The sequence below is a fragment of the Hemiscyllium ocellatum genome, chromosome 15, assembly GCF_020745735.1.
Source record: "Hemiscyllium ocellatum isolate sHemOce1 chromosome 15, sHemOce1.pat.X.cur, whole genome shotgun sequence".
In the NCBI taxonomy this organism is placed as follows: Eukaryota; Metazoa; Chordata; class Chondrichthyes; order Orectolobiformes; family Hemiscylliidae; genus Hemiscyllium; species Hemiscyllium ocellatum.
In genome coordinates this window covers 41665469-41689203 of record NC_083415.1, presented here as the reverse complement: position 1 = coordinate 41689203, position 23735 = coordinate 41665469, and the positions used below count along the sequence as shown (strand labels likewise).

Below are 23735 nucleotides of genomic sequence, written 5' to 3'. Positions count from 1 at the left end.
CTTTGTTCATTTGCCCAGAAACTATTCAGAGAGTAGTTGTGATGCTGATAACTCCTGGCCTCCACAGTTGGTCCTGATTTCACAGACCAACACACCCACAGAGCTATGACATCTTCTTCCCCCCCCACCATGTAAACACAACTCACAATGAGTTTCAGTAACAAAAACAGAAATTGCTGGAAAAGCTCAGCAGGTCTGGCAGCATCTTGTAAAAAGCAATCAGATTTAATGTTTCAGGTTCGGGGATCCTTCCTCAGAACAGGTTCCAGTTCCAGTAACATGTTTTTAAAAGTGCAACAACTCCTTCCACAGTCCTTGGTTTAAAGTAATACTTTTCCCATTTTGGTCTGCAGTTGAAAATAAAGAAAAATAAAAATATGTAGTTTTTACACAATCTATATTCACAACTGAAATTTCCCATCCCTGAACCTATATTTTTGAATCTTTCCTGCACTCTGACATCCTTCCTAAAGTGTGACAACCGGAACTGGACACAATATTCCAGCTCAAGCCAAATAGAATCTTGTACATGTTTAACATAACCTTCTTGTTCTTATATTTTATACTCCTATTAATAAAAGTTAGGAAACTGTATACTTCATTAACTGTGCTTTCAAGCTGTTCTGTCACCTTTACTCCTTTTACAGGAAGCCCCCGATTTACAAACATTTAACTTACAAACGCTCATACTTCTGAACACGTCTCATACAGGGATATAATTTTAAGGACCTGACAGATGAATAATTCCCTGTACTTCTGAATTCTCCAATATATTGTCCTGCATTTGTTCCAAATTGTGTATAAATTGACTTGCGAGTGGAATCCAGAACAGAACCCATTCATATCCTATACGTATTTAAACGTAGGTCCCTTTGAACATGCTCCCTGTTTATTGTGTTCCATTTATTTTATATTATTTCACCACATTCTTCCTAACAATATGAATGATTTTACATTTCTCTGCATTGAACTTCATCTGCAACTTGTATATCAATTCTACCAGCTTGTCTATGCCCTTTTGAACACCATACTGTTCACTGTTCATAATACTTTCAAGTTTCAAGTATGCTGGAATTCTTGATAGTGTGCCTGAACACCAAGGTTTTAATGATTAGTATATATCAGGACAATCAAATGTCTTAACGTTGACAACTTGGAAACTCCACTACATACCTTTCTCCAGCCTCAAAAACATCCATGACTCACTACTATCAGTTTCCTGTCACTCAATCAATTTCACATCCATTTTGCTATTTGTCCTTTTATTCCTTGAGCTATACGTTTACTTACAAATTTGTTGTACAAATGGCTTTACTGTGCACTTATTTTGACAGAACAAAGCATGATATTTAAATAAAGACCTAATAGAACACTTAAGTCACAGAAACAATCCAAACGCGAATGGGCTAATGACTAAGTGAAGGTCACAAAGTTCCACTTTTAATTGTTTGACTCATAAATATTTCACTGGGAAAGGGAGCTCTAATTTAATCCCATAATAGTACATGGCAATAATGGAATTGCATAAATTACTATGGTTGGAATCGATTTGCAAACTCGGAAAGCCTAAGAAAGAGTTGTTTATGTTGAAGAAATTTAGACGTTATCAGTAACCGTTCCTAGTCTCTTATAATTTGTAGGTAAGTTTTCCGTAATTTTACATAAGTCAGTGATCTGCAAAAAGAGGTAGAACTTGGCACATTTATCTGTAGGCTTCTAAGAATTATGATGTATTGTGTGTTAATTATATATATGTAATAACTCAGGAAGCCTGACTGGAAAGGAACATTGTTTATTGTTGAAAACAAAAATAAAGTCAGTACTCAATACATACAAAGGCTAGTCCCAGCTCAGGACAGATAATTCTGCAGGCCCATCCCTGGGCCTCTTTTTTTATTCAATGAAGAAGTGCTCTTACACACAACTGAATTTTTTTCCCCATCATCAAATCATTGTGACTTTTCTTTTTAGCCACTAATACTGCCAGTAAATCACCCATGTTGTAATTAGAAATTTACATGCAAAGCCTGTTAAGGGCAATACAAACTATCAAAAGTGAGGAAGAGATAGGAAGAATGCGATGGCGCCAAATCAAAATGGAAATGAAGTCATAGAGATGTACAGCATAGAAACAGGCTAGGTGCATTAGCCATGGGAAATGCAGGATTAAAGGAATGGTTGGGGGTTGGGACTGGATGGAGGGATTCAATTATTCTATGATCCAGAAGTGTTATCACACAAAAGCGAATGGCTTTCCCACCATGAGATCAGCATGATTTTTTTTTCCCCAGCTACTAACCACCACCGGTAAATCACATGTGCAGTCATGGAGACATACAGTTATAGAGATGTACAGCACGGAATCAGACCCTTCGGTCCAACTTGTCCGTGCCGACCAGATATCCCAACCCAATCTAGTCCCACCTGCCAGCACCCAGCCCATATGACTCCAAACCCTTCCTGTTCATAGCCACATCCAGATGCCTTTTAAATGTTGCAATTGTACTAGCCTCTATTACTTCCTCTGGCAGCTCATTCCATACACGTACCACCCTCTTTGTGAAAAGGTTGTCCCTTTAGAACATAGAACATAGAAAAATACAGCACAGTACAGGCCCTTCGGCCCTCGATGTTGCGCCGACCGAAGCCTACCTAACCTACACTAGCCCAATAACCTCCATATGCTTACCCAATGCCCGCTTGAATGACCATAAAGAGGGAGAGTCCACCACTGATACTGGCAGTGCATTCCATGAACTCACAACCCGCTGAGTAAAGAATCTACCCCTAACATCTGTCCTATACCAACCCCCCCCCCCCTTAATTTAAAGCTGTGTCCCCTAGTAACAGCTGACTCCATAAGCGGAAAAAGGTACTCACTGTCAACCCTATCTAAACCCCTAATCATCTTGTACACCTCTATCAAATCTCCTCTAAACCTTTTTTCTCCAATGAGAACAGCCCCAAGTGCCTCAGCCTTTCCTCATACGATCTTCCTACCATGCCAGGCAACATCCTGGTAAACCTCCTCTGCACCCGTTCCAGTGCCTCCACATCCTTCCTATAGTATGGCGACCAAAACTGCACACAGTACTCCAGATAAGGCCTCACCAGAGTCTTATACAACTGCAACATGACCTCAGGACTCTGGAATTCAATTCCTCTACCAATAAAGCCCAGTACGCCATATGCCTTCTTCACAGCACAATTTACCTGGGTGGCAACTTTCAGAGATCTGTGTACATGGACACCAAGATCCCTCTGCTCATCCACACTACCAAGTAGCCTACCATTAGCCCAGTAATCCATCTTTTTGTTACTCCTACCAAAGTGAATGACTTCACACTTAGCTACATTGAACTCCATTTGCCACTTTTCTGCCCAGCTCTGCAACTTATCTATGTCCCGCTGTAACCTGCCACATCCTTCTTCGCTGTCCACCACTCCACCGACTTTCGTATCATCCGCAAACTTGCTCACCCAGCCTTCAAGCCCCTCCTCCAGGTTATTTATAAAAATGACAAACAGCAATGGTCCCAAAACAGATCCTTGCAGAACACCGCTAGTAACTGCACTCCAAGATGAACCTTTACCATCAACTACTACCCTCTGTCTCTTTCCAGCCAGTCAATTCCTAATCCAAAACTCTAATGCACCCTCAATGCCATACCTCCGTAATTTTTGCAGTAGCCTACCATGGAGTACCTTATCGAACGCCTTGCTAAAATCCATATACACCACATCTACTGCTTTACCCTCGTCCACTTCCTTGGTCACCTTCTCAAAGAACTCAATAAGGTTTGTGAGGCACGACCTGCCCTTCACAAAACCATGCTGACTATCCTTGATCACATTATTCTTGTCCAGATGTTCATAAATCCTATCCCTTACAATTCTCTCTAAGACTTTGCCCACAACAGAAGTGAGACTCACTGGCCTATAGTTACTAGGGCTGTCCCTATTCCCCTTCTTGAACAAGGGGACCACATTCGCTATCCTCCAGTCTTCCTATTCCTGTAGACAACGACGACATAAAAATCAAGGCCAATGGCTCCGCTGTCTCCTCCCTAGCTTCCCAGAGGATCCTAGGATAAATGCCATCAGGTCCAGGGAACTTATCAATTTTCACCCTTTCCAGTATTCCCCGGACCTCTTCCCTACATACCTCAAAGCCATCCATTCTAACCACTTGTGACTCAATATTCACATCAGCAACAATGTCCTGTTCCTGAGTGAATACTGACGAAAAGTATTGATTTAGTGTCTCTCCAATCTCCTCCGCCTCCACGCACAACTTCCCACTACTATCCTTGCCGATACCTACCCTAGTCATCCTTTTATTCCTGACATACCTATAGAAAGCCTTAGGGTTTTCCCTAATCCTACCAACTAAGGACTTTTCATGTCCCCTTCTCACTGCTCTTAGCTCTCTCTTTAGATCCTTCCTGGCTACCTTATAACTCTCAATCGCCCCAACTGAACCTTCACGCCTCATCTTTACATAGGCCGCCCTCTTCCCTTTTACAAGGAATTCCAATTCTTTATTAAACCACGGCTGGGTCTCTTTTATATCTTTCCTCTATCACTCTAAACTTATTCCCTCTAGTTCTGGACTCCCCCACCCCCAGGGAAAAGACTTTGTCTATTTATCCTATCCATGCCCTTCCATGATTTTATAAATCTCTATAAGGTCACCCCTCAGCCTCCAACACTCCAGGGAAAACAGCCCTGGCCTATTCAACCTCTCCCTATAGCTCAAAACCTCCAACCTTGGTAACATCCTTGTAAATCTTTTCTGAACCCTTTCAAGTTTCACAACATCTTTCCAATAGTAAGGAGACCAGAATTGCACGCAATATTCCAAAAGTGGCCTAACCAATATCCTGTACAGCTGCAACATGACCACCCAACTCATGTATTCAATACTCTGACCAATAAAGGAAAGCATACCAAACGCCTTCTTCACTATCCTAACTACCTGCAACTCCACTTTCATGGAGCTATGAACCTACACTCCAAGGTCTCTTTGTTCAACAATACTTCCTCAGACCTTAACTGTTAAGTGTATAAGTCCTGCTAAAATTTGCTATTCCAAAATGCGCCACCTCACATTTATCTAAAATAAACTCCATCTGCCACTTCTCAGTCCATTGGTCTATCTGATCAAGATCCTTTTGTAATTTGAGGTAACCTTCTTCGCTAAGCCCATTACAGACAGCGCAAACCATCAAAAGTGAGGGAGGGAAGGGAGAGTGGGAAGGTGCTACATCAAAATGGAGATTGAGGGGGAAATAAAGCATTACATTCCCCGTGGTGCCCAACTGTCTCTAAAGACATCAAGAGCATTGATGGATGCCACTTGTTCCCTCTCCAGTGACATCTGAGCATGAATGTAACTGTGGAAGAGGGGCAGACACTGGATCGCCTTCTATTTTACTATTTCCATAAGTGTTATCATACACAATCATACAGCTTTCCCATTAACAAATCACTATGATGTGTTTTAAACAATTAACTGCCACCAGTAAATCATCCATGTCGCCAAGTAAAAACTTACAGGCCAAGCCCACTACATGCAATACAAACCATCAATGTAAGGGGAAAGGTAGTGAGAGAGGGAAGGGGCTAAATCAAAATGGAATGCATTTTATTTTTATTTTACTTTCCTTACCAAAAGAGCAATCACAGACAACTGAGCATCTTTCTAATCACCAAAATTACTATGACTCTGTTTTTTCCCCTTTTAACTTCCATTTAACAAGCCCAGCTCAATGGGCAATGGAAATCATTAAAAGTGAGGAGTAGGTAGGGAGAGGGGGCAGAGCTTAAATCAAATGGAATATGTCTGCTTTTTTATATGCAGAAGTGCAACTGAGTGACTTTGCCAACACCAAAACCACAAACTTTTTGTTTGATTTTTTTTTCCACTTTTTTAACTACTAATCACCGGCAGTAATCACTTGTGTAGCCAATACATATTTATAAGCAAAGCCCATAATGGACAGCACAAGGCATCAAAAGTGAGGGGAGGTAGGGAGAACAGGAAGGAGCTAAATCAAAAAGGAATATGTCTGACTTGTTGAATTTTCTAATCAACCTGCTCAGAGATGTTATTACACACCCCTGTAACAGGCGGGACTTGAAGGTAGGCCTCCTGGCTTAGAGGTAAAGGTACTGCCACTGTTCCACAGTAGCCTACAGGTCTATGTTTTGTATGCAATGGATCTGCTTTTTTTCAAAAACCTGTTTTCTAATTAACCTGCTCAGAGATGTCATTACACCCCTCTGGAAAAGATGGGACTCAAACCCGGGCCTCAGCTGAAAGTTAGGAATACTACCACTGCACCACAAAAGCCCTTCCAAAGTGTGATGGCCAGGAATTGAACCCAGATCAACTGTTTAAAAGGCAGCTATGCTCGCCACTACACCACATCGCTCACGTGGATCTGATTTATATATTTTTCATAAATATTTATGTTTTACTTTCTAATGAACTTGTTCAGAGTTGCTATCGCACACCCAAGGAGCAGGTGGGATTTTAACTAAGGTGTGCTGGTCCAGAGAGAGGGACACTACCACTGGACCATAAGAGCCTTGGGTCTGCTTTATTTTTATTTTTCCTGTTTGGCCTTTTTTTGTTTTTTTAGCCTTTTTTCCAATCAAGCTGGTTAGAAATGTCATTACACCCCTCTGAAGCAGGTGCAATTTGAACCCAGGCCTCCAGGTCCAGGAGTAAGAACACTACCTCAATAGCACAAGAGACCCCTTTCCCCCCAACCACACCACCTTTTTTATTACATGTATGTCTCCTTTAAGCAGGACTCAAGCGATGAGTTCCAGCTGGGCAGGACATTGCCTATTAGATTTTGAACTGGAGGCATTCAGGTTTTGATTTGTGTCTATGAGGGGTTTAATTATTAGCTTGTCAGTATTTGTGGAGCCATGTTATTTTTAAACCTGTAATAGAGCGTGAGTTCCGTGTAATAAAGAGAATTTGTTTGCATTGGCAGGACAGTATTTTTATGAGTGGACATTGAGGGGGAGATCCAAGATGGCGGCGACTCAGCAAGTCTGAGTCTACAGAGCCCTTCCCAAAACCTGGGTAAAGTGGGTTTCCTGTCCCCACCACACTTGCCAAACCACCCAAAAAATTTCTTTAATCTTAATTAGCTGCTGAATATTATATTTAAATAGTCTAATACTGAGTGGATAATGAGTAAATCAAAGGGACCCCGCAGCTCTCAGAAAACAAAGACCCCTCCCCCACCCTCCTCTCCTCTGGCTGCAGCTGATGTAAAAACAGGCCTTATAGAGATGATTGCTAGACTGGAATCGACACTCGTCAATTTCATCGCAGAATCCCGACAGCGATGGAATGCATTCGAAGAAAAGCTGCAGAAACAGAATCAAACCATGGAAGAGCTGCAGGGCCGAGTGGAGGGGGTGGAACTAAAGGCCACGACCTCCGAGGCTGCAGCTCAAACAGCTGCAGAACAGGTGAGAGCTCTGGAGCAGAGAGTCAGGGCCTTTGAAATTTACATCGATGATATTGACAACAGAAATCGGAGAAAGAATATTCGGCTGCTGGGCCTTCAAGAGCAAGAAGGGAAAGAACAGTTAGTAGCATTTCTGGAGCGATGGCTGCCGCAGATTTTAAACCTGGGGGCTGAAACTGACCGGGTAAGGGTGGAGTGGGCCTACCGGGTCGCAGTACGCGGATCTGGCCCAAACCAGCGCCCACGCCCGGTCCTGTTCCGGCTGCAGAGTTATAGGGAGAGGCAGATACTCCTGGATGCCTCCAGAAAGCTTGGAAAGGATCCTAAAGCTATGATTCATGAAGGATCCAAGATTATGTTATTTCAGGACTTCTCCCCGGCTTTGGCACGAAGAAGGAAGGCGTTTGATGAGGTGAAGAAATGTTTAAGGGACTTAGATATTCAATACACCTTACGCTACCCAGCGACGTTATGCTTTACCCACGAAGGATCCGAGTATAATTTTAGATCATCGGAAGAGGCCAAGAAACTTTTAGACTCGGTTAAATAAATCGTAAGAGACAATTTATGTTGGCTTGCCTCTCCCACACTCCGTGGGGAGAAATGGTTACTTTATTCTACTTTACTTTTGCCTCTGGGAGCGGGGTTGTCTTCCTTGCTATGTTATTATACTTAACTGTAATCTGTTGGAGTTGTAATTTTATAGTTATGTGTGTTTGTACGTGGCATTGATGCTATTAGATATACTCAGGTATGGGTGGGGTGGGGTGGGGGTGCGGCGCTCACTGTTAACTCTAGCTCGGTATTATATCTAAATCCTATTAAGGAGCGCCCGGGTCGAGGGTGGGACACTGTTTGGGAGAGGATATGGTGGAACGTTGGAAAGGTAGTAATGCCCCCTGAGAACAAGGGGGAAGATCTCCATTCAAACATGTTTAATTTTTTTTTGTTTGTTCTTATTGTTTGGAAATAGCTTCCTTTTAATCATACTGTTATGAGTGTATTAGAGAACATTTTCTCTTATTTGAAGGATGTAAGCGACTCAACTATACACTCTGGATGATTGTGGATTAGTTGAATTTTGATGATTATATATTTAAGATCTATTTTTATATTAATGTTTGTGCTTGAAAATTCTGCTTATTTTTGTAAATTTGTCAAAATGTTAAATTCCCAATAAAAATATCTATATAAAAAAAAATGAGTGGACATTGAGGAGAATGAGCTTGCTTTCTATTTAAAGGGATTTGTTTTTGCTGAGAGGAAAAGGCCAATGTTTAGAAAACTTTCGTTTGCAGAAGTGTCAGTTGAAGTTAGGTGCATGAAGCAGTTTCTTCTAGAGAAAGAAGTTGGTTTAGAGAAGTTAGAAGATAGGTTACTTGCACGCAAGGATTTATAATTTGAAAGCTCCAAACCAGAAGTGTTTGGTTGGAGCTTCGAAGGGGCAATTCAAATTTGAGAAAATGTACACTCAATTGTATGACTAATAAAGGAAGAGGCTATCAAACCCTCAAGTAAAGGAATTGCAAGAAACAGTTAAGTTGAACCTACAGATAAAATAGAGAAATGAACCCTCTTTCAGGAATACTGTGTGCAGTTCTGGTCTCCCAGCTATAGGAAGGGTGTTTTAAAACTTGAAAGGGTTCCGGACAGATTCACAAGCAAGTTGCCATATTTGGAAGGTTTGAAGTATAGGGAGAGGCCGAATAGGCTGGGGCTACTTTTCCTATAATGTCGGAGGCTGAGGGGTGACTTCATAGATGTTTATAAAATCATGAGAGGCATGGATGGGGTAAATAAAAATGTCTTTTCCCTGGGGTGGGAGGGAATAGGTTTAAGGTAAGAGCAAAAAGATTTAAAAAGGACCTAAGGTGTGACATTTTCATGTAGATGGTGGTGCATGTACGGAATGAGCTGCTAGAAGAAATGGTAAAAGCTGACATAATGACAACATTTAAAAGACACCTGGATGGGTATATGAATAGGAAGGATTTAGAGGGATATGGGCCAAATGCTGGCAAATGGGACTAGGTTGGGTTAGGATATCTAGTCAGCATTGACAAGTTGGACCAAAGGGTCTGTTTTGAATTGCATATCTCTGTGTCTCTATGATTCTATTTGGTGTATTGAGTATTTACATTTGATTTTGTTGGGATGTGAATGTATTTTACTGTTTGATTTTAAATCTTTCAAATTGTGTTTTATGTAAGTAGTTTGATTAATTCTATTTTAGGATTTCTTTTGTGTGAAAAACTTGTGTTTTATTTCTAAAAACAAATTTTCAGTATCGCATTTTTGACAGACAAGCAAAATACTATTAGTTAAGTTAGAAAACAAATAGGATCCATCAAGCTGTGGCTTGACCAATGGTTTCAATGTGAGGCAGCGAGGATTTGGACAGTTCCTTAGTCCTTGGAAGTTGGGACAAGACCCAGTACTTAGGAGTTGTGAGGTTATAGAGGCATTATAAATGGCTTTGGAATCGGCAACTTGGTTGGTCCTTTCCATTCTCCTGGTGGTGATGCAGCAGCCTCAGCTTCATTGATGGCTGCATGGTGGGTCCTGTCAGAGATCCTTGCAGCAGAGGCATTCCTCCCTGTGGCTTTGGCGTCGTCGTCCCGTAGCCACTTCAGAAATCCAGGAGCTGTGGAGGGAACAGAAAATGAACTTTGCCAGCTGAACAAAAAGCTTTAGTATGGAGATATGGGTGACTGTTCACTGTCATTTGAGTGTCTGTAAGGGTATTGCTGGGAAAGAAAAACATAAATCTTTCTTTCTGATGTTGACAATGGGATCATTTCCAATAGTTTGCTCATGTCTGTTGTAATATAGATTGTCTTTTGACTAATAAATTTTTATGTCCTTTTGTTAAATGTACATTATCTGCCTCTTGTGAATATGATTAGTTCATTAATGCCATGATACCAAAATTATACATACAAGTTACAGTCTTGGATCTAAAAACAGGTTTCACTCTTGGATCTAACTTATCCTGTATTATCAGCGACTGTGATCATAACATTAGTTCTTTCCTCAACATACTACTCCAGAAAACTTTCTCATACAGATTCCCTCCTCAGTATTATTGCTTATTAGATTTACCCAATCCATATAGAGATTGATATCACTTATGATTACTGCATTACCCTCGTTACATTTACCTCTGAATTAGTGATCACAATCCTGTTGCCAGGAAACCCCAGATCCATTCCCAGATAAGGAAGGAAAGTCCTAGTGTTCTTAAAATGGACATGGATCATTAAAGATTAACATTTTCACATGATCATTGTTGCAGGTTGCTATAGAATAGAATCCCTACAGTGTAGAAACAGGCCATTTGGCCCAACAAGTCCACACTGCCCCTCGAAAGTTTATGTTGCCCCGACTCATTCCTCTACCTTACAACCTTCAATTTCCCATGATTAATGCACCTAGCCTACACATCCCTGAACACTATGGGCAGTTTTAGCATGGCCAATACACCTAACCTGCCCATCTTTGGACTATCATTGAACATCAGCAGATCCCAGATTTGTAATGGAAACACATAGACACCTGTTGAGATCAAGGGATTGCTCCATCCACCATCATTTCCAATACTGTACACAAAATCTTTTTCGTTTAATTAATTTAACAGTTTTTGCTGTGGATTGACACTACATTAAAGTTTTTGCAGTTCACTGACAAATACCTTATTTGGATACAACTCTCTTAACATAGATCCTATCAGATCATTTTAAGAAAGCCAATTCTCTTCCCTGTCATTGAAAGACAATATTTTTATTACCTAAAATAGAACAGGCTAATACTTGAACCCCCTTTCAAATTACTGTGGGGCTTATCACTCCTGAGGAAGAATGTAGCCATCTTTCTTGGGAAATACAGCTTCTGTTTTGTTGGTCTCTGGAGATTTGTGGTTTTTCTTTGCTTCCTGCAGACTTGGTTCCAGTTCAGAGGCGACATTTTGCAATAACATAAATTGCATGATTTTTCAGCCAGCTATTCTAGGCATGAAACAATGCAGTAAAATTTCCCTTTATCATTTGCTTTCATGCTTCTAAACTTATTTTTTAAAATACATGATATTGTCTAATGTAGCAATGTTTATATAGCTTGCTTCCAGAGCTTCTGACACAGCAGCAGCTCTTTAATTAGTTTAAAAACTGACGGGAGCTTCCTTTGTGTCATGTTGCTCTCAAAGCTCCAAGGTCTTTTCACTTGTCTGTAGTGAAATATATACTTTTACTGTGATGTTGACAATTGCCTGCTGGCTACTGGTTAAGTTTGAGATTCAAGCTGAATTTGGATTTGTTGAAAAGCAACATGATGTTGCATCGCGTATCTTTAGTTAAATAAAACTCTAATTAATTTTAAGATGATATTAGGAAGCAAATATCAGCTTTATTATAGTTTATGGTTTTCTTCTATAGATAAATGCAGTATAGATCATCATAGTTACCACATTCAATTTTATTATTTGACTTACTGATAACTGGGAAATTGCAGTTATTAGTGATGTTGGTTTTGAAGAAAACAATACTAAATATTTTAGTCTGAAAATTAACTCTTGTAATAGTCATGAACAAATGCTTTGAAGTATTTGCATAACAAATCATTTTCTATTTTAATGCCAATTTAAAATTGTAAGTAATGTTTCAGGGCTATTTATGAATTTACCTGCTTATACAACCAGCATGTTTCTGGGGTTTAACTTGTCTAAATCCAACAATAAAGCGTTCTGTCTCAGTATTAGAAAATGACATACTTTGGTTAGATGTAGTTAATCAACAAAGAGAATTTGACAGACAATGTGATGTACTTATTCCACTTTTGTTCTGATTTTGAGCTTATAATTTTAGACAGATCCTTACTTAGTCATCTAATGAAAGACTTGTATGTTTACAAAATCATCATCGTAATGGGGATGTGCTCAAAGCTAATACTACTCCATGTTGTATTGCAATTTTCTGTACATTAATCCACTTTTGTCCTGAGATAAAAGTCATTAAAACTTGACTTGGTGAGCTAAATGAACTAAAATTTGGAATAGTTATTATGGGACTGATCTTGTGATCTTCAAGATGAAAATCACAGACAGTTGATGCAATTGATACCACTCCATGAATAATATTACAGTTTTAAGGAGAGGAAGATGTATTTTTAAGTCATTTAGGAGGGTGCATACACTAAACACATTATTATTTTGTTGCGGTCCACCATCTCATCGATAGAGATATTACCTTTGATTGAATAAGCAACTAGTTAAACTGCTCGAATATCTCCACTAATTCTACTTTCCAACCAAGAGCAGGGAAATTCTGCATTACTAGCTGTTTGATCTTCCCTTCTGCCCCCAAAACAAGAGTTAACATCCAGAAGGGGACAATCAAATTTGTGACCCTTTACTCTGGAAAGCTACAGAAATATTTTAAATTACTTAAGTTAGGAATCAGTTTAGTAGTTTAAAAGTTCATTTCATTCAAGTTTTAGATAAAAAAGATTTGAAGCAAAATGGCAATAATACAAAATATTTAAAAAATATTGAACTGCATATCAGTGTACAAAGGTTATCATATTGCGGGTGTCACATTTTGTTACAAGTGCAAAATAATGCTATGATGCATTTTTACCCAGCATGAGCTATAAATTAGTGGAGTAGAAAATCAGGCATTGATGGAACTTATTTCTCAAAGTTAAGATTATTTTACTGTTAAGATAACTTATTTCTCAAAGTTAAGATTATCATTTTAAGGCCATAAATTGTAATTGTTAAGTAAATAAAATTTAGGGAATTTTGATCAATTATTTTACCATTTGGTGACAATACTATGCATTGGAATTTGTTTGACTGGAGATCAAGAATGTATAGTTCAATTCAAGAGAAACTTTGTGAATTTAGGTACAGGCATCCAATACATATGTTACCCTATTATGGCTACTGATCCTAATGAAAACTTCTGATGAGAGGAGAGGCAGTCATTCTTCTAAATTGGATGGGGTACTAAAGTTTCTAAACAATTTCTAAAACTTGTGTAGAGCTTCCTTCTGACATGTCAATCTTATGATAATTATAACAAGCTTCACAATTTCCCATGAGCTCACAAGAAAGGGGTCATTTTCACCCTGAATGAAATAGATCCATGTTAAATTTTAGCAAAATGCTTCCAGTATAGATATAGACTATTCTAGATTTTTTTTTGTGCATTCCTTGAGACTATATTATGGATTTCGTAATATCGTAAAAAAAGGACACTGGCTATGATGAGGTTTTTATAGGTAACCAATATTTTTATTTTAGCTAGCATTAACTTTCATAGGGTAAAAAATGAGGTCTGCAGATGCTGGAGATCACAGCTGAAAATGTGTTGCTGGTTAAAGCACAGCAGGTTAGGCAGCATCCAAGGAACAGGAAATTCGACGTTTCGGGCATAAGCCCTTCATCAGGCTTATGCCCGAAACGTCGAATTTCCTGTTCCTTGGATGCTGCCTAACCTGCTGTGCTTTAAACAGTAACACATTTTCAGCCATTAACTTTCATAGCCCAACTTGCATTCTGTGTATAAGTTTTAACTTCATGTGTGTTATGTGTTTGCATGAAAAATGATTGAAATCTACGTCACATTGTTTGTTTATACACGTGTGAATTCTAATGCAAGTTAGATCATTTTAAAGATTGCTAAAAAGAGATTTGAAGCCAAAGTTGAACACAACAATTTATATACCATAAGAAGTAGGTACTCATTGGTTGGCCTGTGGTTGGCATGGTGAATGCAACACGAGATATTACCTCTCTTATTAATGATTACATTCAAGGCACATTGACTCTGATTTATCAGGATGTTGCCTTGGAGATGCTTCAGTGATTGCCTGTCTCCATTGCCCTTTTCTCAGTTACACAGATGCAATGTGTGCAATGTTCTTTTTGCCAACTAAGATTAGGATTTTTGTGTGAATAAATGTATCTTCAACAACATGCAAATGAATCACACCATGATCCCAACAGATCATCTTAAATTGGTCTCCAACACAACTCTTAACACAGGGGTCAAGATTATTTTTTAAATGTTGTCAACCAGTAGAATCACATCTGATGTTGAACCTTACATTCTGAATTTTGCAACCACAAATTGGTTGAGCACGGTCAACATATCTCCCACTGGAGACAATGAAACAGACGTGTGGTTTGTTCTGATTCATCGGTCACTGGAACATATGACCTACAAATCTTTCATCTATCTCTGAGCTTCTGACACTCCTACACCTTCCCTTGCAGGACAATCTGAGATAACTGGGCACCCTTCAGCATTAAAAGCACCTTGGGTCCAACCATGAATTTGTTTAATATCCAGCAATTAATGATTTGTTTGGTTTAGCCATTATTATTCAGGATGATTTTGTTATGCCTTATCTCAACTTCAAGCTCACACAATGAGAAGGAGGCTAGCGTTCCATTGCCAATCAGGCTGATTTTGTAGCTCATGTATTTGGAGCTAGCTTGTAGCTTGTAAGAATTGTGATGTGTATATTGACTGGTGAACATAAGATTCTGATAGTAGTGTAAAATACCCATTGACAAATTTCTTACCTAGCACATTGAGGAAAGGGACCTGTTTTTACTGCTTCATTTCAAAGATGAGTTTGATGAATGGAGTCTATTAAGATGTGTCAGGAAGTTCTTAGATGCAGCTACAAATTCAAAAAAAGCATTTCAAATGTAGGCACTGTTTTCTAGTCTGACTCTTATTGTCTAGTGCCAAGCACTTTTTTTTTCCCCCATATTCCTGCACATCATTGCAATTCAAGAAACTACCGAATGCCCTCTTGAATGCCTGAATTGAACTTGCCTCCAGGAGGTGCATTCCATACCCTAACTATTTGCTGTGTGAAAAAGATTTTTCTCACATCACCTTTATTTGTTTTACATATCACTTTAAATCTATGCCGTCGCATTCTGCTTTCTTTTATGAGTTGAAACTGTTTCACCCTATCTACTCTGCCCAGCCCACTCATGGTTTTAAAAGCCTCAATCAGATTTCTTTTCAGCCTTCTTTCCAAGGACAACAATCCCAGCTTCCTCAATCTACCCTACTGCTGAAGTTTCTCATATCTGGAACCATTCTAGTGAATCACCTCTTTATTCTATCCATTGCATTCACATCTTTCCCATAATGTGGCACACACAACTATGCACAATGCTGCAGCTGACGTCTAACAAGTATCTTGCATAAGTTCAACATCACTTTCTTACTCTTGTACTCTTGTGCCCCTATTAATAAAGGGGAGAACATTGTATATTTATTTACCACTTCCCCCCCCGTCTTGCCACCTTTATTGATTTGTTCACATTTACACCCAGGCCTCTCTGCTCCTGCACCTCTGAACTGCAGATTCAAGGATTATAAATGTGTCTTTCAGTTTTCTATTACAGGCAGATTACAGATCATACTCAACCAGCCAGCGCTTTTAAGACCTAAGTCAAAACAGTCACTGTTACTATGATTTGGCAATTGGGCAGTGCTTGTTTAACAATCCAGCATTCACTAATAGTTACATTAACAACTATTGATGATAAATTGAATTTGTAACATGACATATTTTACTTGATAAGAGTGTCATACTTTCTTATCCAGGGATCCATTCTCAGCAAGCAGAAGGAATACCTTCAAGTTATATATTTTTTGATTTACCAGAGACCTTGGAAATGCTATAGTTTCCTTACAGCTTTTTGCATGGCAACACCTGAGCCAATCAGAGTTGGCTTACAAATGCTCCACTTTCCGGTAGTATAAGTTGTTAGTTTGAAATTTGTCTTTCTTGCATTTGTCACGATGAGTGCAAAATGAAAATCTCAGCAACATGCATTTTCAGTGGCACACTCTGATCTTTGTGCCATCAATGTACATGTGCTTTTTGTTTTACTGAGTTGTCAACTTTTTTTTGTAGATTTTGATATGTTCTGGCAATTGTTGTATAGCATATATAAAAGGGCAGGCATAATGGGCTGAAATACTTCCTTCTGCACTACAATAATTCGTTGATTTTGTGATTTCCTTGCATACCTTAATATGCTCAGTCCCCTGCTCAAATTAACTTTGGCGTGAAAAGCAGTCTAACGTGCTCCCTTGCATCAATACATCAATATGCTAATTTAGAAATTCACCAATGGGTCGTCATTAAAACCACCACCATCAGCAGTCATTTTTCATGTTGGCATTCATTTAAATCTTTGTGCCACAATATTGGCCTTATGTTGATATTGTAAATAGTCATTTGCTCACCTTGCAAGCTTGATGCAGAAATATAGCACATCAAAGCTACTCTATGGGACAGGGGCTATCCTGATAAAATCTTTATTCACCGTATTTCATGTAAACTCACCAATGGGCAAAAATCACTACTTTTGAATCTAAAAAGTGCCTAGTCTTTCCCAAGTAACTATAGAAAAGCAAGTATCTCAAAAATTTGAACAGGGAGCCCTTCCGTGCTCCTACTTTGCCCTGGCTACGAGTGATGGTCTTCATTAACAATATACAACTGCCAGTCCAAAAAGATGTTCAGCCTACAGTACAATTGAACTAGATTTCGATCTCTGCTAATGGTGCCAAAGACAGTGGTACATGCTCTAACTGCCTATGTGACAGCAGTTGCTGAATGAGTCAAAATTTAATTCTTCACAAGAATTATATGTTATTCATAACATTTGTGAAAGTACATTACAAAACATTTCCTGTTGAAAATTACAGAATATGCAACAAAATTCAACTTGGCTTCATAGCATATATACTCTTATGTACCTCAATATAATTGTAAGACTTCCAATGTTCCATGGCAGGCATACAGACCAAGAGCAAATCATTTCAACTGAAAATTACAGAATTTGAAACAAAAATAAACATTTTTCTCCATGTACCACATTCCAGTAAAAGGTATCTCAATACAATTTCAATTCTTGTGAGTTTCACAATGTATAGTCAATGTCAGGCATATAGCCTGACAGGCTCAACAGTTGCTAGCACCTTGGCTGAAAGGTCTGAATTGATCAGCTTTCCCCTTTGCAGCTCTGCTGTGGTGATCCAGGCTTCAGTACGTCCCTCAGTATGTTGTATTGGACATTGGAACATACAGCATTAGTTTGAGGACAGCTTTTTGCACTGGAAGACCGGCAAGTTTCTGACAGACCAAAGAGCTCAATGCCTGGAAAACTGTAGCCATCCTGTCTTTCCCCAATCACCTATATTGGCTTTGACCCTATGCCTGGCTGTTACATCAAACCAAATCTTGCCAAAGTCAGCTCTATTATCCATACTTCCATCAAGGAATTTCCAGCTGGAACCTCAGCTTCACTAAGGTTTCAAAGACAGTAAAAGTAGATAAATTTGAAGTTTTGCTGTGATTTGTATGTTAATTTCAGACAGTCTTCGATATTAATTATCATCAACCAGTGACCTCCATGCACATGGCAGGTATAAAGCCCTATTCCTAACCCATGACATCCCTTTTCTGAATCCAGACATTCAGCTATTTATTAAGATCTCTTGTTTTGCCATGGGACATAAATTTCAAACACCTATTCCATTGTAAAAATCCTGACTGCTCCCATGATAACTGAATGCACTGCATTAGAAGCAGGTGCAAGAGTAGATAAATTACTTTAGTAAAACTTGAATGGCTTTAATAGTAAAATTGAGTAATATAATATGATATAAATGAAGGCAAGGTACAGTGTTCATTTATTTTGCGCTTCCTTTTAACATGGATCTATAAAATACTCACATTATAGAATCTGGCAGATTTATAAAGCTGACCTTTAAAAAAAACTGTGGAATATAAATTGATTCTTGTCCCCATTTTCAAAGGCATAAAAAGTGACCATATCTATGTTGCAACCAGTCCTCCGGTGAGATCCCTCAATTTGTTCCAGATCCAGATGGGATACCCCAAATTGTTAAGCTCCAATTTGAGGAAGGCTAAATTGGCTCCCCTTCTTTATTCACCTAGCCCTTCAGTTAATCTACGTTTTCTAATCAGCATGTTCAGAGATATTATTACACACCTCCGGACCGGGTGGAACTTGAACCTAGACCTCTCAGTCTAGGTGCAGGGACGTTACCACCGCACCATAAAAGGGCCTTAACCTCTCAGTTAATTGCAACAAGCTTAATTTAAAACAGAATATTTCCCTTGTTGATAACCTTTTCTGAATTTAGGCTTAAAAAGGATCCAATTTAACTAGGTTATATATCTATTAACTACTAAACGTGAGAGGAAATACATAACACACATAGACACAGATTAGAAGTGAGCCCACAAAAAAAATCTAAAAGATATAAAAAATAGTCTCTGGGTTGCTTACAATAGTAGGTAGTAAAACGATGATAATTTGGCGGCTGATTTTGTATAGATAGTGGAGCATTGACAATTGATTTGAGATTCTTGCTTCTGCAGGTTGCTCTGCAACTGACTTGCTAATGTGCTTCCAGCACTAAGAGTTAAAAATCACACAACACTAGGTTATAGTTCAACACTAGCTTTCAGAGCGATGCTCCTTCATCAGGTAGCTGATGGAACAAGATCATAAGAGTTCTACAGCTACCTGATAAAGGAGCAGTGCTCTGAAAACTAGTGCTTCCAAGTAAGCCTGTTGGACTATAACCTGGTGTTGTGTGATTTTTAACTTTGTCCCCCCCCCAGTCCAACACTGGCTCCTCCACATCAGCACTAAAAGCAATAGATTATTTTACTTGCAATAAAGGAATCATTAAGTGATGTTTTATCAAGTAATTTTCATTGCACACCAGCACTCAAACCCAGCCTAGTATACGTGAGTATCTCAGTCCACCAGTGCACTTGAGCTACTCAGCCGACTAGCTACTCAGAACAGATCGACTCGCTTTTAGCACCTGCCCCTGTGTATTTTTAAAGGAGAAAACATAAACATATGTCATCCAGACTGCAGTCTTTTGTCCCATTGTCTTCACAGTGTGAAATACTCAAAGGAGATACACAAAACAGAAGGACATGGTGGGATATGTTGAGATTCTAGGGCATGTCAATATAAAAAAAATGGTTTTGGATGCTTTGAACATTAAGGTGGACAGATTCCCAGGACCCGATGGGATCTATCCCAGAATGCTGAGCGTGGCAGGTGAGGAAATTCCTGCGGCCTTCTACACAATCTTTGTATCCTCTTTAGTCACAGGTGTGGACCCAGAGGATTGGCGAATAGACAACATTGCTCTTCTTAAACACAGGCACAACAGGGATAATCCAGGAAATTACAGGCCAGTGAATCTTTCTTCAGTCAAAGAGAAGTTATTGCAGAAGATCCTTAGGGATGGGATTTACTCACATTTGGAAAAACATGGACTTATTAGCGATAGGTGGCACGGCTTTGTGCCGAGAGGTTGTGTCTCTCAAACTTGATCAAATTTTTTGAGGAAGTGACAAAGATGATGGATGAAGGCAGGATGGTAGATGTTGTCCACTTTAACAAGTCTTTGACAAGGTCACTCATGGCAGACTAATACAGAAGATAAAGTCATATGGGATCCACAGTGAGATGGTAAGATGGATACAGAACTGGCTTAGTCATAGAAGCCATGATGTGGAGGTGCTGGTGTTGGACTGGGGTGGACAAAGTTAAAAATCACACAACACCAGGAGCAGTGCTCTGAAAGCTTGTACTTTTAAATAAACCTGTTGGACTATAATCTGGTGTTGTGTGATTTTTAACGAGTAGCTGTGAAAGGGTGTTTTTTCAAACTGGAGATCTATGGCCTCTAGTGTTCTGCAGGGATCAATGTTGGGACCCCTATTGGTTATACTATATAAAAGTAATTTAGAGGAGAATATAGCTGGGCTGATTAATAAGTTTGTGATGGTACAAATACTGGGGAACTGTGGATAGTGAGGGGGATTGCCCAAAGATACAGCAAGGTATAGTTAGGCTGGAGACTTGGCAGAAAAATGGCAGATGGCATTTAATCTGGACAAATGGGAGGTGATGCATTTTAGGACATCTAATGCAGGAGGAAAGTATTCAGTAAATGGCAGAACGCTTAATAGTCAAAACAGACAGTGGGATCTAAGCAAACAGGTCTCCAGTTTCTTGAAAGTAGCAACCCAAATGGATAAGGTGGTCAAGAAGGTATACAGCATGTTTACCTTCATCAGTCAGGCTGTAGACTATAAAAATTGGCAAATCATATTGCAATAGTGTAGAACTTTAGTCAGGCCACATTCAGAATATTGTGTACGGTCTGGTCACCACACCACCAGAACGATGTGGCAACTTTAGAGAGGGTACAGAAAAGGAATACCAGGATGTTACAAGGTGGAGGATATTAGCTATGAGGAAAGACTGTACAAACCGGGTCATAAAACGATGAGAGTCAACCTGATAGAAGTTTACAAAATTATGAGAGGCATGCAGAGAGGATAGCTGGAATCTTTTTCCCAGGTTAGAAATGTCAATTGCCAGGAGACATAGATTTAAGGTAAAAGGAGACAAGTTTAACGGGGACGTGAGAGGTAAATGTTTCACACAGAGGGTGGTAAATGCCTGGAATGAGCTAACAGAGGAGGTGGTGGAGACGGATACAATAACTAAATTTAAGAGACAGCTTGACAGATATGTGAAGAATTAGGGAATAAAGGGCTACAGGCTGCATAGAGGCAAAAAGGTTTTAGTTTAGAAAGGCATCACGTGTCAGGGCAGTCTTGGTGAGCTGAAAGGCCAGTTCCTGTGCTGTACTGTTCTTTATTACAGTTCAGCTTGTTATACATTTCTCTGATTGAAACTTCTTTAGTACATTCAGGTATGACATTGCAGACAGCCACCAAATGTACTCTGCAATTAACTTTTAGCTATATCAGTCCTCTTTTATTGAAACACATGTTGGAATTAATAACTCAGAATGTCGATAAGTGATTGAGGCATATGATCTGGGGTTATGATGTGTAAGCCACAATAGCCTGTGCAATGTGCCCATTACTTTGGCACAGGTGGCCTAGGCATCAATGTACCCACTGAGATTTTTATCACACACAAACAAAGGGCCTTGAATCTGTTTTAGTTACTCAATACTTTCCAAACCCCCTCCAACCACGGGAAATTGAGAAGACTTGTATGGCTTCCATAGAAGTACTGTGGCCTCAGCAATTTTCACTACCAATAATGGTGACATTTAAAATTCCATTTTAAACCAGTATAGTAAATTATGAAGAACTTGAGTGATCCTCTTGGCTCCATAGTTCTCCTGAATGTCATCAATGGCCTACAAGACCTGGGCTTTTCTTATTACTGGAAACATATTGCCTCATAGTAAATGTGTACCCTTGAAACGTTATTTGATAACATTTTCTAATGTTTCTCATTTTTAAAGCCATGGATAATGATTGTTAAGAAATATTTCATAGTGCATGTGCAGTCAAATCTATTTTGCAATTTTAATTTTTTTAGTGAAGACGGCAATTGATAGCAGTACTATTACAAGTGTTACTCTGGAATTCACATTATGCAGTATTGTATGTGCTAGTAAAAAGTAGCAATTGAAACCAGACAAATGCAGATTAACTAGAAAGAAGTAGATAGTATAACTGTTTCCTCCAATCAAAGTAAAACTTTGGAACAACATGTATTCAGATATTAAAGATAATCAAATTTCACATTTAAAAGTAGTTTTTAATAATAAAAATTTAATACTGGCATCTATTTCATAGTTTGTTTTTCTTTGTAGGGATTGCTACAACCTTTCTCAGTTCAATGCTCAAAATGGTGCAAATGCAATTTTGCAGAAACACTATTTAGGAGCATTCTATACTTGTGTAACAAAAGACAAAAATAACATGCGGTGAGCTGAATTATCTGTTATTCTCTCTTCTGTCACAGCCGGATGTTTCATTAAGTAAAGCGAGTAAATCCCAAAAGTGACAGACTGGAGTCAAAGCAGCCATGGAACTTGAACCCATTGCCAGCTGCCAGGGAAGCAGCTGTTCTGTTGACTGTCCTGTCAAATCTTTTAAAAGGAATGGTTTACTTTATCAGAGTCATATTACATGAATTTCAAGGTAATAGTTCCTGAGACAGAACATCCACCTTCATACCAAAAATCTAACTCTGCATTTCCTGTCAGTTTGTTTTTGCATAATAAATGGCGATGGCCACATTTATAATGCTACAGCTTATGCAAACCGTTCACACTGTAGTGCAGCCTTCTTCCAGTGGAGGGGTGTCAGTGCCACCACTGGTTGAAGAGTGTAATTACTGTGATAAATTGAAGATCAGAAATTATACAGAAAACAGTACAAAAGTTAAAACATAACAAAATAGTATCTCTCTCTCTAACCCCACTTCAACTGAAGACCATAATGATTCAGGTGACTGCAAGTGAATCATGTATCCAGCATCACAAGAAAGCAGCTAATAATACAGAAACATTTTACTTGCTATTTCTGTTATGCTGTATGTCATTAAAATTAATGAGTAACATGGTAACCATAAATCCATTTAATCTATTTGTTTTAAAAATGACATTATACCTTCTCTCACCCTATTCAACAAGCAGTCTAAAGTCTAAAACAAAATTCCTATCATAAACCAAAAGCGAAGATAGTGTATATAGATAATATATAAATGCTAGAATAATGAAATTAATTATCAAGTTAACAAATGCTAATATTATTGTTTTCAAATCATTCTCTATGTAATGTCAGCTGGATTCCCTGAAAATCAATTATTTAATGTTTCCAAGGGTTAAATATCCTTTGGCAATGCAGTACATAAAAAGTTAGCATGAAATTGCTTTGTACACTTATTTATTAGCCTGTTTAAATTAAATGGGCTGTTGACCACAGTAAAATAAGAACAGACAGAAATTAATGCAATGCGTTAAGTGATGCCTTACCAGAATAAGTTAAACTCAACCTTCGGTCACCAGAGTGGCTGTGACCTCAGAGAGCTCGAGGTGATCTGAAACTACTAATCCTAATACATGAAGGCAAAGAGATGCCAAGAACGATTAACTTCTTATAGAGGATTAAAGAAGATGTAGACCCAATAAGCATCACAAGAAAACCTCACAGCTCCAAAACCCTTTGTTCAAAATGGCAAGGAACTTCTCGCAGAGAAGGTGAAACAAGGATAAAACTAAAAAGAGAGACTAATAGGTAAGGACATATAAAAACAAGTAGCATAAACAAACTTGTTACAATAAAGAGCAGCTAAGCTGATTCAACAAC

The 23735-nt window shown here is 38.9% G+C and overlaps 1 protein-coding gene across 3 annotated transcripts in view; it reads left to right on the top strand.

Annotated features, from left to right (window-relative positions):
* Positions 1–23735, top strand: part of LOC132822762 (nucleolar protein 4-like) — a 278882-nt gene that overhangs the window by 164331 nt on the left and 90816 nt on the right. The window lies entirely within an intron of this gene.